General features: G+C 42.3%; 1 long non-coding RNA gene across 1 annotated transcript; it reads left to right on the top strand.

The window, feature by feature from the left end:
* The first annotated feature begins 2,213 nt into the window (after window positions 1–2,213).
* LOC130454684 (uncharacterized) lies at window positions 2,214–5,955 on the top strand. Its single transcript, XR_008912532.1, has 2 exons — window positions 2,214–2,483; window positions 5,762–5,955. It is a non-coding gene; the product is annotated as an uncharacterized LOC130454684 (long non-coding RNA).

Here is a 5,955-nt window from a genome sequence, read left to right as displayed (position 1 = left end):
CAGTGCTCTTTCTCCCTTGTGTCATTTAGCTGCCCTTCTGCAAGGTCTCTTTCCCATTCACAGGTATCCTTTTCACATGGTAGGGGTTAGGGACAATGGCCCCCTCGATCTGGAAAAGCCACATAAAACTTTCTGGCCTTCCCTTCATGCCATGGAGGAAGATGTCCGAATTTGTATGGGATGTTTATAGTACTTTATTGTAAAAGCTGGGTTCAGCCTTTGGTCACATAATATTTCTAGCTCTGTGTGTTATCTTCTGGGTTTCACATTCTTTTCAAGAACTTTTAACTCTTTGCTTATTTAACTTTAAAAAAGAACATGAGTACATTTATGTATTAAGAGAGAAAATACATTGCTATTATGTTATACTCCACCTCTATTTTATTCACTTCTGAGTTTCTATATCTTTTCGGTGTCATCTGCTGGCCTTTGCATCTTGTCTGATATTTCCTCAAAATTCCACCCCAAAATCCCCATTTAATTTCTTACACTGACCAATATATAATATATATACAATATATTATAATATATGGAAATCACGTAATATATAATAATTATAATATATAATATATGGAAACCACAACAGGAAAAGTCATAACTGGAAGGGATTCTTGTACTTGCTCTTTGTTTGCTATAGTTTTTGCATTGAATTTTGTGTCTTCACTTTGCTTCTAGAGTGTAAACTTCTGGAGGTCAGGCTTGTTGAAGGGGTTTTGTAAATAAAGTTCTGCCTAGATGTGAGTTTTTGAAGAAGGAAGAGGAAGAGAATGACTGCTGGCCTTGTAGAGCTTAGAAGAGACACCAGGTTCTTCCCATTGGAGGTATTTGTGGGGAGGGGAGTGGGGCAGGGAGCTGGATCCTCTCTTAAAAGGGCCCTCAAGGAAAAGGCCACTCAAGAGGGTTTGAGGAAAGAAAGAGAAGAAGTGGTGATTGGTGGATCCCAGGGTAGCAAGTACCAAGAACAAAGGCAGCTAGAAAAGCAGAGGAATGTGGACTTGGTATCAAGAAAACCTGGATTCAAATCCTGCCTCACATACTTATTAGCTATTACATTCTGGATAAGTTCCCTCAACTCATTGTGCCTCAGTTTCCCCACCAGTAAAGTGAGGTGTTTAGACTCAGTGGCATCTACAGTCCCTTTCAGCTCTAAATGCATAATCTCTCCACTTGGGTGGGCCAATTAGAAAGCATGAGTAGCCTTAAAGCTCAAAATGAACTGAGCACAGCCATGAATGGGGAGGAATATTAAAAAGAGGTTTAGTTCTAGCAGGGGCAAGAATAATACGAAAGCTAGGACCATTGCTGGAGGCAGGTGGTCTGATGTTCAGCATGGAAGTGATGGTGGTAACAGATGACAAAAAGAAGGAAGGACTAACTGAACTTACTTTGTCTCTTATTTTTTAGCCAAGGTGAATGATCTTTGGGCTCAAAAGAATAGAAACATTGAACAGGAAGTTGGACCCAGTAAAAGTAAGGAACTGTGAAGGGAGCACCCAGCTGTACTCAGTGAATTCAAGTCACTGAATCAGGACAAATAAAATCCTTGGGCTGAGAAGTAATTGGCAGATGTTACTGCTAAGCCACTCTTGGCGATCTCTGAAAGACGATGGAGACTAGGACAAGTTCAATGCTGCCTCGCTCTTCAGAAAAGGAAAGAGAGCAGAGTGGTCAGACTCTAGGCTAGTGAGATTGACTCTGGCTCTTGGCAGAGCCTTTGGATGTTTTTGAGGAGATGGTGAATGAACTTTTAGAAAAGGAAGAAGGGATGACAAAAAGCCAAGAACAGCTCTTGCCAGACTAACCTAGTTTTCCTTTTGGACTAAGCTGGTGAATCAGAGAAAAGGCAGCACAGTAGAGAAGAAATGTAGTCCACAGACCTGGATTTGAGTCCCAGCTCTGCTATTTATTACCTAGGTGACATTGAGCAACGTCAACTTTCTGTGCCTCAGTTTCCCTTACTTATAAAATGAAAGAGTTGGACTAGATGATCTCTAAGGTCCATCCACATTTAGACTTAGGAGTCTAGTGAAAGACAGAAGGAACAGGTTCTTCCTGTCCCCTCACATGTGCTCACAGGATCTATGCTACATGAGATTTTAATATGTCAACAATATGTGGCCTCCCTGACACCTTTATGGTCAGATTATGAGGGGACAATGGCATTGGCCGAGCAATAAATTAGTCATGCTCCTGGGAGGTTTCCAAAGCTGAGCCCTGAGCAGATTTTAGCAGTTTAAGAATGGAAGAGTATGAAAACCAGGAGCTGCCTCTGGAGGAAGTAATTCCTCCCAACCCAATCTCATCTACCAGATCCAAGAGGAGAATTTGCGTCCAGTAGGGAATGGAGATACAGGCTCCAGAGAGATACAGATAAAGAATGAGTCACCAGAGGAATGGGACGGACCCAGTAAAGGACGACGACCTCTGGCAACAGAAAAGGATTGGACTGAGTGGCTCATGCAGAAGAGATGCTACCTCAAAAGGTGATACAAAGAGACGGGAGGTCCTAGGTTCAAATCTGACCTCAGACACTTCCCAGCTGTGTGACCCTGGGCAAGTCACTTGACCCCCATTGCCTACCCTTACCACTCTTCTGCCTTGGAGCTAATACATGGTATTGACTCCAAGACAGAAGGTAAGGGTTTAAAAAAAAAAAAGGTGATACAAAAAGGAGGAAGGCTTCTAGACCAAGAGCCATGAAATGCCTTTGCCACATATGAATTCCACACGTGTGCCTTGCCACTCTTCCCGTAGATTCTTTGTGAATCCGTGGGAGTTTATTTCCTACGTTTATGGTGGAAGTTGGGAAATGTTTTGCAGCTGCAACCTCTTCCATTTTAACAAATATCTAATTGTGTCAGCTGGCCAGAGATGGTGGCACATGCCTGTCCCTGCTCCTGGGAAAGCTGAGGGTGGTGGATGACTTGAGTTCAAGAGATATAAGCTATAATAGGACTAAAACCAACCGTCTGCACTAGAACTGGCAAAATGAAGTGAGTCCCCAGGAGCAGAGGGTCACTGGACTGCCTAAGGAGGAATGAAACAGCCAAGGATGAAAAGATAGGGCAAGCGAAAGCTTCCATGCCAATCATTATCAGAATCAGATCCATGAGTGGCTTCTGGACTTCCAATTAGAGTGAAACAGAGCTACAGTCTCAAAAAAACTCCTAATTTTGACTGCTTGCTGTTTGACAATAGGAAGCACACTGGTAGGGGCTCATGAACTATATCGTTTTAGAAATAAAACTTCACACAATTGGCTCTAGAACCCAAGAATGTTATTTTGCCTCTGGATCCACCGAAATGTGAGTCCGAATGTAAGTCAGAAGAGTTACGAAAGGAATTCTACCCTATAATCACATGACCAAATCAGTTTAGGGTGAATATAGTGAGCCCCCAGCAGCAGAAGGTCACCAGATATCTAGATTTCAGCTGAGCACTCATTCTATTCTTGCAGAGAAAATGGAGAGTAAGGGTCAGTTAATGGGACAATTTGGTTGAGAAATGGCTAAATGCTTGAAATCAAAATGGTCATTTTTGACTTGGAAAAGGTTAGACTGGCCCAGAGATTAGTCCCTTTTCCTATGCGGTACAGAATTTTCCAATTCATGATTTAAATGAAATCATAGATGGAATACTTACTAAATTTGCTAATAACACAAACCTGAGAAGGAAAGTAAAATGTTGAATTAAAGATCACACATTATCTCAATGTGCTAGACAGTTGGGTTGAATCTAATGAGATGAAATTTAATATAAAGTACTATTTTAAGCCCCCCAAAAGTCGAGGATAGAGGAGGCACACCTAGGCAATAATTTGCATGCAAAACACTTCAGAATTTTATGGACTCTACTAATAGAGCTCGGTGTAGTTCAAAGGGGCAGCTAGGTAGCCCTAGAGTACATAGAGTCATCTTCCTGAGTTCAAATCTGGCCTCAGATACTTACTAGCTGTGTGACCCTGGGACAGTCACTTGACTGTTTGCTTCAGTTTCCTCATCTGTGAAATGAGCTGGAGAAAGAAATGGCAAACCACTCCAGTATCTCTACCAAGGAAATCCCAAGTGGGGTCATGAAGAATCAAACATGACTGAAAAATGACTCAACAACAATGATTCAGTAGTGGAATATAACAATAGACAATCTTTCTACAGGACTTTCAGGTTCACAGAGCATTTCCCCATATTCCTTCATTTGATCCTGACAACAGCCTTGAGAGGTAGATGCTATAAGCATCCCCATTTTATAGGTGAGGAAACTGAGGCAGAGGTTAAGTGACTTTGCCCAGGGTCACACAGCTAATAACTATCTCCAAGTCTGACACTCTATACACTAGAACCCCTTCCAAATCAGAGTCTGTGACCAGTTCTCTCACTCTGATAATCTGCTTCAAAATTCAGACATTTTATGGGTCCGAATGTTATTTCCCTGCACAGTACTAATTCAATTTATAATTTATAACTTGAGATCACCTTTCCAGATTTTCTTGAATGGGATTCACCCAATGTGCATCTTTAGTTGATCTCACCTCAACAAATGCAATCCCCAGAGTGGCTCTTGGAGGGATTATCTCTTTAATATGCTTCCCCCCAGGCTATCGCCATTTCTTTGGATCTATTGTGTTAGCTCCCCATCCCAGTTCTTTGTCATTTGCACCTTTTATAAGGATACCAGCTGTGTCTTCCAATGACTATCCAAGTCATTGATAAAAGTGATAAAGAGCAAATTCCAGTTCAGTCAGTTTTCCATCATGTCTGACTCTTTGGGACCCCATTGGTCAAGATATTGGAATGGTTTGCCATTTCCTTCTCCAGCTCATCTTATGAGGAATTGGGGCAAATAGGGTTAAGTGATTTGCCCAGAGTCACACAACTTGTGTCTGAGGCCAGATTTGAACTCAGGAAGGTGAATGCCACCTAGCTGCCCTTAAACAGTATAGACACAAGCGCAGATCCCTCAGGCACCCCACTGGAATCTTCTGCCAAGTTTTTACCAAACCATTCAGAAGAATTTGTTGAGTTGGGTCCCTCAATCAGTTCCAAATCCATATGTCTACATGCAAGATTTCCATATTTACCCCGAAGAAGAAGTTCCAGAATCTCAGAGTGAAGAAGGATTTGGCTGAATTCTAATCTAACCCATGCCCAAGAAGAAATCGTTAAGCACTTACCATGTGCCCAGCGCTGAGAAATGCTTATTCAGCCTTTGCTTTGAGACTTCCAATAATGGAGAGCCTACCCCCTCTTGAGGCCACCCATTCTTCTCTGGGACAGAGCTCATTGTTAGAAGTTTGGGGTTTTTTTTCCCTTTTATTGGCATCAAGCTTAAATTGCCCCCCTTGAAACTTCCATTCATTGCCTCTGGGACCAACTAAAACCTCCCAAGCAGAGACCTTTGCCAGCCTTTTGGGGCTGAGCCTGGAATTCAGTTTTGCATGCCTTGCTTCATGATCTTAAATCATGGTCACTTTGGTTTGGGAGAAAATCTAAGAAAAGCCAAGGATCTGGAGAGAGCTTCCAAGTGAGCTCTGGGTCGCCTTGGAGACTCCCTTCCAGAATCAACATACAAATCTTTCCTATCCCCACTCCTCCAGCCAGGTTTTTAGGGTCCCTTGAAGTACCTTTGGAAAGGATTCTCTAAGGGGTCTCCAGTTCTAATTGGATCTTAATCTTGATAGAGTCTATGGGAAAGCTAGCCATGGTCTGTATGCTTTGGTGCAGGGGATGATGCTGTTTTATTTTCACTTGTTTTTAAATCTTAGGGTACCAGATCCAGAAACAATAACATGAACTAGACAACTTAGCCAAGAGGAAGAGAAGACTTCTGATGGAGAAGGGCAAAGTGAGCCCCTAAAATGGGAGTGTGGAACCTGAAGGCTAAAGATGCCCAGGGGGTCTATGGACAAATTCCAGGGGATTTGTGGATTTGATTTTAAAATATGCTTTGATAACTGTA

This window comes from Monodelphis domestica, chromosome 5 (assembly GCF_027887165.1).
Source record: "Monodelphis domestica isolate mMonDom1 chromosome 5, mMonDom1.pri, whole genome shotgun sequence".
Taxonomy (NCBI): domain Eukaryota; kingdom Metazoa; phylum Chordata; class Mammalia; order Didelphimorphia; family Didelphidae; genus Monodelphis; species Monodelphis domestica.
Note: the sequence above shows the minus strand (reverse complement) of the source record. Positions and strands in the feature narration are given on the sequence as shown.